Source organism: Xenopus laevis, chromosome 7L (genome assembly GCF_017654675.1).
Source record: "Xenopus laevis strain J_2021 chromosome 7L, Xenopus_laevis_v10.1, whole genome shotgun sequence".
NCBI classification, from domain to species: domain Eukaryota; kingdom Metazoa; phylum Chordata; class Amphibia; order Anura; family Pipidae; genus Xenopus; species Xenopus laevis.
The window spans coordinates 33,949,142-33,961,608 of NC_054383.1; the positions used below are offsets into that span (position 1 = coordinate 33,949,142).

Consider the following 12,467-nt stretch of genomic DNA (forward strand, 5'->3'; position numbering starts at 1 on the left):
ACACACAGGCAGATTTTTCAGATACATTTTTGCCCTTGATCCCCCTCTGGCATGCCACTGTCCAGGTCGTTGCACCCTTTAAACAACTTTAAAATCATTTTTCTGGCCAGAAATTTTTTTTTTAGATGTTAAAGTTCGCCTTCCCATTGAAGTCTATGGGGTTCGCGAACCGTTCGCGAACCGCTCGCATTTTTGCGCAAGTTCGCGAATATGTTCGCGAACTTTTTTTCCGACGTTCGCTACATCCCTACTCCCCAACTCTTTTTACATCTGAATGTTGCTCACGGGTGGAAAAAGGTTGGGGACCCCTGCAGTACATCATCAAAACAAATCCTAATGCCATTAAAATATTATATAAGGCCTGCTTGCCATGTACTCCCCATACATGTTCGTCCAGGATTTATGTACTGTTTCCAGTAATGCATTCTGCCTGCACAGGTTAATAACAACATGCAGGATACCCATCAACCTCCCACAATATTACTGAGCTGATGCCATATATACATATTACATAGTTTATTTTTGTGCAGCATATAAAGCCATGGGTATTTATTATTTTAAAATAAGAACTAGTCTATCTTGTTGTGAGTGCCATTTTTGTCTCCCCTTCACCAGCGGCATGCCTTCTACGTGATGGAGTACCTGAGCCTTGAAGATGAGCTGGAGCGACACAGCCAGCTGGACATGGACAGAGTACTGTAAGTATTACATGGTACCAATACAATATGACTAATAACTAGATTTATACCTATTGCACCTATTGCTTTACACTAGGTAAAGTATCATATTTGAATTTCTTTTCATTTTCTTAAATAAAAGTTAATGTATTAAAGGATAATGGAGCTAACCATTATTTCCTTATTAATAAGGTTCCATTCTGCAGAGATGATTTGCGGCCTGCGGTTCCTGCATGAAAAGGGGATCATCCATCGGTCAGTATAGATTTATTCAGCCCTGTAACATTCTACAGCAGAATCCACACAGAGATTGCTCTGCAAATCAGCAGCCTCTTTTCTATAACTCCTTTAATCTCTGTATTACAGAGACATCAAACCCCTGAATATTCTGCTAGATCACAAGGGACATGTAAAGATTTCTGACTTCGGCCTGGCTAAGCAGAACATCTTCCCAGGAGACACCACCACAGGCTGGATCGGAACCCTGCTATACATGGCCCCAGAGGTAAGAAATGGAAATACAGTACATTAATTGTAGCAACCTAATAAATGCAAAAAGTATAGGAAAGTGTGCCCAGAACAACAGAAAAGTATCTAAAGTAATCATTATTAATAACACAGTTGGATTTATATGGGTATTGTTTTTTGTATCTATGAATATGCCTACATGCAAGCATTCATTTTTACATACTGTATTTATTACATGAATTTTTACATACTGTATTTAGTGATGGGCAAAATTCGCGAAACGGCGCCGGCGTCCTGTTTTTGACGCTGGCGCCCGTTTTTGACGCCGGCGTCCGTTTTTTGAAAAAAAATGTTTGACGCCGGCGAAGTTTTGCCGTGAATTTTCGAGGGCATTTCACTAATTTATTCGCTGGCGGCGAATCGCGCAAATTCGCCGCAAATTCGCCGCAAATTCGCGCCTGGCGAATAAATTCGCCCATCACTAACTGTATTTATTACATGAATTTTTACATACTGTATTTATTACATGCATTTTTACATACTGAAAAGAACATTAAAATACAAAAAGTCAATATAGATATTGCTACATGGTGGAAAAGTGACGGGAACCATATTAAGCAACTTACAGCTTAATTGGAAACTGACAAATATTGCTGATATTATTCCAGTAGATATTCTCAAATAATTTTCCCTTCTTTTCAAGATTCTAGATAGAAAAGAATATAATGCAGCGGTGGACTGGTGATCATTGGGAATCACCATCTATGAAATGGCCACTGGCAAAGTCCCCTTTCTCCACAGGGACACCGAGGAGATCATTGAATCCATCATCTCACATGAGCCTCAAATACCTGACTGGCTGGATAACGATCTAAAGCATCTTCTAAAAAAGGTGGGTAGCAAACAGATATATAGAATAGATATTGTAACAGTCATACATATTATTTATACTTCATTGCCTTGGTTAAAACTGAATCTGTCATGTTTATCAGATTTTATCTTCATTCTTAAAGGAGTAGTATGCACTGATATACACTTTGGCTCAACGTGAACACAATTAATAGGACTTGATTTGAATTGCATCCTCCCTTTGCTGTTAATTAGCAAATAGTCATATTTCACTTAATTTATAATTATAAAGTATTAATTTTGCTTTTGTTAATTGTATACTTTAGCTCCTAAAAAAGAAGCCTAGACAACGCCTTGGGCTGCGAGGGGACATCAGGTACCACCCATTCTATGAATCCATTGATTGGGTGGTACTGGAAGAGGAAGGAGCAGAACCCCCTTTCCAGCCAGGAACAGTAAGTACATGGTTGGGAATACAGAAACGATTATAGCCCTGGGTGAATAGCATTGACTACTGAAGAAGGTTAATCAGAAAGTAGTGGGTTTAACTTTTGTTTAAGCATTTAAGTGCGGGGAGGGACAGTGGAGGGGGGCAATGGCAGGCAGTTAAGGGGGGCTTTTATCACTAGGGGGGTTAAGTTCTCCTTTAAAGGTTGCATAATTCCATTGCAGTCTTTATTGTATAGTAATAGTGAAATACATAGCAGACAAACACAAACTGCCTTCTTATGGACCTCAAAAAAATAACTACCATAATTATTCTAGTCCTCATAATAAATAGATTTTTTGTATCATATTGACTAAAATAACTTTTTCGCTTTCATGCAGCCATCAGCGAAGACATTCCAGCCTTATGATGGAAAGCCGCCACTGTCATTCCTAAAGACCCAGGATGATGAAGCTGATTCAGGGGACAGAAACACCGTTCCCGGCTTTTCACTTCTAAATTCCACCTGGCTGAAGTGAGTGTATAGGCATGTCGGTAATCCAGGCAATATTTACAACATGCTATTCCATCTAGCACAGGTAAACAACACAAGTGGACTGTGGGCATAGCTGCGGTTTAAGAGTCTTTCCAACTACTGCACAAAGGCCAGATCATATTCTGTGATTCCTGTTTGCACCATCAGGCCCTTTACCTGGGATAACGTCTTGCCCAGTATAAGCTGGGTAATATCAGGTTCTGAGAACATGCCAGGCAGTCACTCATCTGGTAAGTTCAGTGGTAGGTATATATATATGTGAGCGAATGGTGCGTGAATGTGAGATATGAAAGGATAAGGGTGTTACGAGAAGTCAAGCAGATGGTAAGATCTCAGACTGCTTCGTCTTCCTGCACATCATGTCTATAGATCCTATACCCTGTTAGTTTTGTATATAGTTCTGACAGTTCTGTAGAAATCCAGGTCAAGGGTTTTTTCCCTGTCTGAAGTAAAATGGGGTTTTTTTTTACCTTGTCTTGGTTTAAGATTACTGTATATACTCGAGTATAAGCCGACCCGAGTATAAGCCGAGGTACCTAATTTTACCTACGAAAACTGGGAAAACTTATTGACTCTAGTATAAGCCTAGACACAACTACAGCCCTGTCTCCCAGCAGTGCACATTCTGCCAAAGCGACCCCCCAGCGATCAACTGGACTTCTTTGCAAAGTTGATGGTGACAGAGAATTGCCAAACGGATTACATTGTCCCACTGTCCCACTACCATGTGCAGAGGGTGCTGTTTGATATTGCCATCACTGTTAATCCTTCATATAACCAACAGAGGGCGCTGTGTGATATTGCAGTCACTGTTAATCTTTCATATAACCAACAGAGGGTGCTGTGTGATATTGCAGTCACTGTTATTCTTTCATATAACCAACAGAGGGTGCTGTGTGATATTGCAGTCACTGTTATTCTTTCATATAACCAACAGATGGCACTGTGTGATATTGCAGTCACTGTTATTCTTTTATATAACCAACAGAGGGCGCTGTGTGATATTGCAGTCAGACTCACTGTTATTCTTTCATATAACCAACAGAGGGTGCTGTGTGATATTGCAGTCACTGTTATTCTTTCATATAACCAACAGATGGCACTGTGTGATATTGCAGTCACTGTTATTCTTTTATATAACCAACAGAGGGCGCTGTGTGATATTGCAGTCAGACTCACTGTTATTCTTTCATATAACCAACAGAGGGTGCTGTGTGATATTGCAGTCACTGTTATTCTTTCATATAACCAACAGATGGCACTGTGTGATATTGCAGTCACTGTTATTCTTCCATATAACCAACAGATGGCACTGTGTGATATTGCAGTCACTGTTATTCTTTCATATAACCAACAGAGGGCGCTGTGTGATATTGCAGTCACTGTTAATCTTTCATATAACCAACAGATGGCGCTGTGTGATATTGCAGTCACTGTTATTCTTTCATATAACCAACAGAGGGCGCTGTGTGATATTGCAGTCACTGTTAATCTTTCATATAACCAACAGATGGCGCTGTGTGATATTGCAGTCACTGTTATTCTTTCATATAACCAACAGATGGCGCTGTGTGATATTGCAGTCACTGTTATTCTTTCATATAACCAACAGAGGGCATTGTGTGATATTGCAGTCTCTCCCCAAGTGTACTGTTGGTATAGGAATGATTAAAAGTGTCTGCAATCTTAGCTACTCGGGTCAGGTACCGCTGACCCGAGTATAAGCAGAGGTAGACTTTTTCAGCACATTTTGGATGATGAAAAACTCTGCTTATACTCGGGTATATACTGTAGTTTTAGCCAAACGAGCAAAGGGTGGGACGTCATAGACACGTGCAGTTAAAACCTCGTTTGTTGTCTTTGTTTGTCACGTTTGTCTTGTCTTGTGTGAGGCGTTACACCCGGCGTGCCAGTAACAGGGTTGAAGCCTTGGCGTGGCGTTACTGCTCACATGTATAAACATGTGCTAATTCAACCAGTGGTGTGACTGTGAGTGATGTCTTGTTTCATTGGCAGAATTTGTTTTACGTGTTCACTTTATTGGGTACCAGATTTATTTAGGTCTAAGGATAGGACTACACAAGAGTTTTCTGTGCGAACCGATGCGCTGCGCAAAAATGCATGCGATGAAAATAAGGTAAATGAATGTATTGTCGGATGGTGTCGCAGCATTGATCTGAAGCGACACGACTGTCGGATGCAGACGTTGCGACTTCATCCGACATTTGTATATCTTACCTTACTTCCGCCGCATCCGACTTGACGCGTTTTTGTGTGCCGAAAAATTACTAAATATACTAAATTATATTTGAGGTTTGGGATTGAATATTCATTTAAAGGAATACCTTACCTTTACACAAACTTTGAACTTGATATATACACTGATATTCTATCAGGAAAAAAATCAAAAAACATTCAGTGTTACAAAAATGCAGCAACAAATGAAACCAGGAAGGAGCTTTACATTTTAACATTTGGTATATTGAGGCTATGTGTCAAGAATTCTGACATTTTAATGAATGTATTTATCAGCAGACGTGGGAAGAAGTGCAATAGTCAATTAGTAAATATAAAAGCTACACAAATAGAAACAATTATCAGAAGTGTTCAAGTGAATCACCAAGGAAATGAATTCAGGTAATTAAAAAATAATAGTAGAGTGAGTTGAGATAGTAGAAGAGAGTGCTAATGATGTGATATGGATATATAGATATTTGATAGTTGTAAGAAAACTATTAGGAGCAGCAGCACCTATTAAACAGTCCATATATTTCTATATTGTTCTATCTTAACAGACAACATACAGAAAATAAGATACAATGTTTAAACTGTAACATGGTTTTGTTTTAATAATGAATATCACAATTAAACATTATAGGCTTTAGCATAGGTGATGTCTGGGGCCCGGAGCAGGTGTGTGCGGGCCCCTGATGTAGCAGCCCCAGTGGTCCAGGACCCTCACAGTCTGACACTGTATAGGAAGGCCGGAATTTTTTCACTAGGCGCGCATGAAAATGCGATGCATGAAAAAATTTCTTTTTTCTGTTTGGGAGAGGGGGTCTGGTCTGGCGGGGGCCCACTAGGGTCGGGGCCCACCAGGTATTTTCCCGGTGTCCTGCCGGGCCAGTCTGACACTGTGTAGACGCATCCAAAGTGACACCTGTGATTTTACGCAGCACGTCGGATCGCGGCGAAATCGGCCGTGTAGTTCTGCCCTTAAAGCCTCTGCACCACTCCATCAAGGGCACCGTGGGAAACATAACGTTTTATACATATATATATATATATATATATATATATATGTACTGTGTGTGTGTGAATCTTCCCAAAGGACTCCTCCTTGTATTTTTCAGTAGGGTGGACACCTCACCCCTTTAACACCAAACACATATGGAATTCACAGCCTTCAGGGCTAATTAGCAATTCATTTAGATGCATGCTGCAGACTGAACTGATTTATGTGCAGCCATGCATCATGCAGTGGATTGCTATGAATTGCTAATTAGCCATGCAGGCATTATACGATACAGATCAGAATAAGAAGTAGACATAACAGTCTTGCACAATAACATTAATTACAAAAACCTAAGCTTCTTTTTTATTGTGCTATAATCATACATATGTTTAAGGGGTTGTTCACCTAAGAGTTAACTTTTTCTAGTATTTTTTTTTAGCATTCCGAGACACTCTACAATTGATTTTTAATTTTTTATGGTTTTCTGGAGTTATTTCGCTTTTTAATTAGCAGCTTTCCAGTTTGCGATTTCAGTAAACTGGTTGCTAAGGTTTAAATTACCCTGGCAACCTTGCATTCCATTAAAAAGAGATGGGAATATCAACCGAAGAGATCCTCAACAGGAATATAAGTCATAAAATGTAGCAATAACAATTCATTTGTAGTTTTGCAGAGCCCCCGCCCCCACAAAGGGCCCCCCTCCCCAATTCGCAGGGCCCCATTTATCCCTCTCCTGGAAACATAAATATACACAGCAGATCTTCATTTCTTTGTACATTTAGAGGTTGTTTTCATTCATCATATAATTTTAATCTCTTTGGATGAGGATGACGTGCAGCTCAGAAAGGAGATGGCTCAGGGGGGCATCCTTTCTAACTAGAGACCTCACCTACAGAAACCTTTAGCATAAACCACATGCGACTGAATATGATTAGAAGATGCAGAATTTCAGACAGAAGTGCAATTATGACAATATGTCTGACTTGGATGCTACTGGTAACTGCACCGGGGCAGTTTGTTTTTTTAATAAAGGTTTGCATAACAGTTAAAATAACAAAAAAAATAAAAGACCAACAAAACGTTTGGTATTGCAGAGTCCATGTACAGAAACTGTATAGTTTTTATTTAATGTCTTATACATAGATGCCCTGGCCTAGCCCAGTATCAGCTCCAACTGGGAATTTGTGTGGACTACAGAGTCTCAGGCACCAGAAGTTAGGGCCCTCGGAGGCATATACAGTTAATTCTAGGCAGTGGCCTCTATCCAGCCCCACCAGACCTTTTTGAAATTTTGGGGGCAACCCCTTCCAGCTAATGTAAGTTATACCAAGTGGAATAGGGATCTAAGTAGCTTTAGCCAGGTGGACAATGTTGGGGTGATTGTGCCATGGATTACCTGACCTGGTATGAACTTGCCGCCTTTTATTACATTCCTCCTCGTCTACCATTTTTTCTTTCCAGTTAGCCATGCAAATAAAAGGAAACGGGAAGATTTGATCGATAAATACGAGACGAAGTCCCGACGGAGTAAATCTGAGCCAGAAAAGAGGTGATTCACCTGCTGCCCATTAAAGATAAACATGAAATTATCCCACAAAGCATGGCTGTGGATGTTCTGCCCTCCTTCAGATACCCTATCAGAGGAACAAGAGGAGAATGAAGAAGAAGAGATGGACACTGAACACACTGAAGGTAATGATCATTTGGAACTCTAAATTCTAAGAGACTTAAGAGCCTTATATTTTTTCAGTTATTGTTATATTATTCCTCACTAACCAAGCCGCAGTAAGGAAGTGGGATTGAAAGATAAATAAGAAAGGGACATAATAGGAAGACAAGTGAAAAAAAGAAGAAAAATGAAACCTGAGTTACTTGTATTACCAGACTGAGTTTTGAACAAGAGAAAGCACAATAAAGAAGTCTACTAGTTTAAAAATAGGGATGTAGCGAACTGTTCGCGCGAACTTCGACTGTTCGCGTCCGCCGCAAGTTCGCGAACGTCGCGCGACGTTCGCCAATAGGCGTTCGCGTCAAAATCGGTCGCCCATTCGACCATTCGATCGCTAAAATCGAACGATTTTCGTTCGATTCGAACGAAAATCGTTCGATCGAACGATTAAAATCCTTCGATCGTTCGAATCGAACGATTTTCGGATGATCGAAGTTCGCGAACAGTTCGCGAACAGTTCGCAAATTATGCCGGTGTTCGCGAACGGCGTTCGCGAACACATCGGCGGCGGTTCGCTACATCCCTATTTAAAAACCATACAAATTAAATAACAACCCATTGCAGAAGTCCATCTTAAAAGTCACCTTCATTTTCAATATATTAGTGATGGTCAACCTGCAGTCTTCTTGATATTGCTAAAGGGGTCGCTCAACTTTAAGTTAACTTTTAGTATGGCTGATTCTATACAACTTTTCAATTAGCCTTCATGTTTTCTTCTCTGTAGTTTTTAAATTAGTTTGCCTTCTTCTTCAGACTGTTTCCAGCTTTCAAATGGGGGTTACTGACCCCATTTAAAAACATATGCTCTATAAGGCTGCAAATGTATTGTTATTGCTACTTTTTAGTACTCATCTTTATATTCAGGCCTCTCCTATTCATATTCCAGTCTCTTATTAAAATCAATGGACCCTAGCAACCAAATCATTGACATTGTAAACTGGAGAGCTGCTAAATAATTCTAAAGCCTGGAACAAAAAAAAAATAAAACCAATTGCAAATTGTCTCAATATTACTATCTGTATCTTACTGTAAAATAACTCAAAGGAGAACAACCCCTTTAAAAATGTAGTTCCCATTTAAATTAGCTTTAAAGGGATACTGTCATGGGCAAAAACAATCCAAAATGAATGTGTCAGGGATTAGGTAGGGGGAGCTGTGGAGACTGAAGGGAAAGGGCGAGTCCTTGAGGCAGGAGCTGTATGTGCCTAGGGAACACTAGAAGGGAAGCAGGAACAGGTTGATGAGGGCGAAGAGTCAGTCTGGATCAGGTGCAGAACAGGACGGAGAGGGCGAAGATCAGGAGTGGACTAGGCAGGAAGAAGAGGGCGACGACTCAACAGGAACAGACTGGACGGGGCAGGAGTGGAACAGCTTGGATGGGACAGGACGGTGCGGGCGTAGATCAAACTGGGGGATAGAGTGCAGAGGGAGACAGGAGCGGATAGCAAGACAGTAACAGAAGGAGACTGGAGCGGATAGCAAGAGAGGACTGGAGCGGATAGCAAGAGAGGACTGGAGCAAGATAGCAAGAGAGGACTGGAGCAAGAGAGGGCTGGAGCAAGATAGCAAGAGAGGGAGACTGGAGCAGGATAGCAAGAGGGGGAGACTGGAGCAGGATAGCAAGAGGGGGAGACTGGAGCAGGATAGCAAGAGGGGGAGACTGGAGCAGGATAGCAAGAGAGGGAGACTGGAGCAGGATAGCAAGAGAGGGAGACTGGAGCAGGATAGCAAGAGAGGGAGACTGGAGCAAGATAGCAAGAGAGGGAGACTGGAGCAAGATAGCAAGAGAGGGAGACTGGAGCAAGATAGCAAGAGAGGGAGACTGGAGCAGGATAGCAAGAGAGGGAGACTGGAGCAGGATAGCAAGAGAGGGAGACTGGAGCAGGATAGCAAGAGAGGGAGACTGGAGCAGGATAGCAAGAGAGGGAGACTGGAGCAGGATAGCAAGAGAGGGAGACTGGAGCAGGATAGCAAGAGAGGGAGACTGGAGCAGGATAGCAAGAGAGGGAGACTGGAGCAGGATAGCAAGAGAGGGAGACTGGAGCAGGATAGCAAGAGAGGGAGACTGGAGCAGGATAGCAAGAGAGGGAGACTGGAGCAGGATAGCAAGAGAGGGAGACTGGAGCAGGATAGCAAGAGAGGGAGACTGGAGCAGGATAGCAAGAGAGGGAGACTGGAGCAGGATAGCAAGAGAGGGAGACTGGAGCAGGATAGCAAGAGAGGGAGACTGGAGCAGGATAGCAAGAGAGGGAGACTGGAGCAGGATAGCAAGAGAGGGAGACTGGAGCAAGATAACAAGAGAGGACTGGAGCAAGAGAGGGAGACTGGAGCAAGATAGCAAGAGAGGGAGACTGGAGCAAGATAGCAAGAGAGGGAGACTGGAGCAAGATAGCAAGAGAGGGAGACTGGAGCAGGATAGCAAGAGAGGGAGACTGGAGCAGGATAGCAAGAGAGGGAGACTGGAGCAGGATAGCAAGAGAGGGAGACTGGAGCAGGATAGCAAGAGAGGGAGACTGGAGCAGGATAGCAAGAGAGGGAGACTGGAGCAGGATAGCAAGAGAGGGAGACTGGAGCAGGATAGCAAGAGAGGGAGACTGGAGCAGGATAGCAAGAGAGGGAGACTGGAGCAGGATAGCAAGAGAGGGAGACTGGAGCAAGATAGCAAGAGAGGGAGACTGGAGCAGGATAGCAAGAAAGGGAGACTGGAGCAGAATAGCAAGGGAGGGACTGGAGCAAGATAGCAAGAGGGGTACAAGGTACAAGGCAGGGTCGGATCAAGGTCAAGGCTGGGAAGGTACAAGATAAAGCAAGACAAGGACAGGCAGAAAGACAAGGCAAGGCAAGGCGGAACAACAAGGGAAAAGGGGCAAGAGCTAGAACTACCTAGTTAGGGGCGCTGCCGCAGTACTAGGAACACCATACAATGCTCTGGCAAGGAGTGGTCTAAGAGCTACCCTTAAATAGGGAAGAGTCAGCCCTGATTGGCTGATTAACTAGGTAGCAGCTGGGTTGAGGCTGGAGATGTCAAACAGGCTGCAGCTGAGCTGGGGCTGGAGAGGCCAATCAGGCGGAAGCTGGGCTGGGACTGCAGAGGCCAGGTTATACCTAGCAAGCAACCCTACAGGCTGCTCACCTGGCCAAATGGTCAAGGCATCGAGCCAGAAACCCAAAGGTCCCCGGCTCGAACCCCAGCAATACCTGACAGTATCCCCCCCCTCACAAGGCGACTCCCAGGCGCCACAGTGACCAACATTTTCGTGCACCTGGGGAACTGGCAATGCTATGGGCAGAACTAACCACATGGGTGCCCAACTAGAAGGTAATGCTATTGTATTAGCCACCCTGGAACTTGGCAGAGCCACCCTGGCGGGTGCCCTGATGCTCGGCAGAGCCACCCTGGCGGGTGCCCTGATGCTCGGCAGAGCCACCCTGGCGGGTGCCCTGATGCTCGGCAGAGCCACCCTGGCGGGTGCCCTGATGCTCGGCAGAGCCACCCTGGCGGGTGCCCTGATGCTCGGCAGAGCCACCCTGGCGGGTGCCCTGGGACTCGGCAGAGCCACCCTGGCGGGTGCCCTGGGACTCGGCAGAGCCACCCTGGCGGGTGCCCTGGGACTCGGCAGAGCCACCCTGGCGGGTGCCCTGGGACTCGGCAGAGCCACCCTGGCGGGTGCCCTGGGACTCGGCAGAGCCACCCTGGCGGGTGCCCTGGGACTCGGCAGAGCCACCCTGGCGGGTGCCCTGGGACTCGGCAGAGCCACCCTGGCGGGTGCCCTGGGACTCGGCAGAGCCACCCTGGCGGGTGCCCTGGGACTCGGAAGAGCCACCCTGGCGGGTGCCCTGGGACTCGGAAGAGCCACCCTGGCTGGTGCCCAGGTGTTTGGCAGAGCCACCCATACGGGTGCCTTGGGACTTGGCAACAGTATAGGCAACTCCACCCTCGCGGGTGCCCTCCACATGAGTGCCTGGGTTTTGAACATTTTATGAGTTGGTACAGTTACAGTGTTAAGACACGGCAGAAGCCCCCGCTTCTCGGGGCACAGGACAAGGCAGAAGCCCCCCTTCTCGGGGCACAGGACAAGGCAGAAGCCCCCCTTCTCGGGGCACAGGACAAGGCAGAAGCCCCCCTTCTCGGGGCACAGGACAAGGCAGAAGCCCCCCTTCTCGGGGCACAGGACAAGGCAGAAGCCCCCCTTCAGGGGGCACAGGATCAGGCAGAAGCCCCCCTTCAGGGGGCACAGGATCAGGCAGAAGCCCCCCTTCTGGGGGCACAGGATCAGGCAGAAGCCCCACTTCTGGAGGCACAGGATCAGGCAGAAGCCCCACTTCTGGAGGCACAGGATCAGGCAGAAGCCCCACTTCTGGGAGCACAGGACAAGGCATGGGTACAGGAGGCAGCTGCTGGGGTGACAGCACAAGTGCAGGAGGCAGCCAGTGGGGAGCCAGTCGCCGGGGAAGCCTAGCTGAAGCCATGGGCAGCGGAGGCTGCTGGGGAACTGGCTCTGGAGCTGAAGGCAATGGCAGCAGCA

At 45.2% G+C, this 12,467-nt stretch overlaps 1 pseudogene; it reads left to right on the forward strand.

Moving 5' to 3' along the window:
- Window positions 1-633: 633 nt before the first annotated feature.
- Window positions 634-12,467, forward strand: part of LOC108695775 — a 36,011-nt pseudogene continuing 24,177 nt past the window's right edge.